The sequence below is a fragment of the Corvus brachyrhynchos genome, unplaced genomic scaffold (assembly GCF_000691975.1).
Source record: "Corvus brachyrhynchos isolate BGI_N302 unplaced genomic scaffold, ASM69197v1 scaffold527, whole genome shotgun sequence".
Taxonomy (NCBI): domain Eukaryota; kingdom Metazoa; phylum Chordata; class Aves; order Passeriformes; family Corvidae; genus Corvus; species Corvus brachyrhynchos.
Window position 1 is genome coordinate 144,520 of NW_008239051.1, and position 664 is coordinate 145,183.

The following is a 664-nucleotide window of genomic DNA, read 5'->3' on the forward strand; positions in this document are numbered from 1 at the left end:
CGGGAATGCAGGAATGGCCACTGGGAATAGCCCTGGGAATGTGGGAATGGCACTGGGAATGTGGGAATGGCCATTGGGAATGTGAGAATGGCCATTGGGAATGTGGGAATGGCCATGGAGAATGTGGGAATGGCCATTGGGAATAGCCCTGGGAATGTGGGAATGGCACCGGGAATGTGGGAATGGCACCAGGAATGTGAGAATGGCCATCGGGAATGTGGGAATGGCCATTGGGAATGTGGGAATGGCACCAGGAATGCGGGAATGGCCATTGGGAATGTGGGAATGGCCATTGGGAACAGCCCTGGGAATGTGGGAATGGCACCAGGAATGTGGGAATGGCACCAGGAATGTGGGAATGGCCATTGGGAATGTGGGAATGGCCCGCCCCCGGGGGTGCCACGCCCTCACCTGGGGGGTGATGCCGCACCAGAAGTTGGAGTAGGCTGCGCGCGAGTCGAGCATCGGGGCCACCACGGTTCTGTTCTCGGCCACCAGCACGGCCAGCGTGTCCGGGTTCACCAGGACGTTGTCAGCGTCCAGGAACTGCCGACAGACACACCTCAGGGTCACCCCTGGGAAACCCCTCGGACATCCCTGGGACACCCCTGGGACACCCCTGGGATACCCCTGGGACACCCTGGGACACCCTGCGTCACCTGGG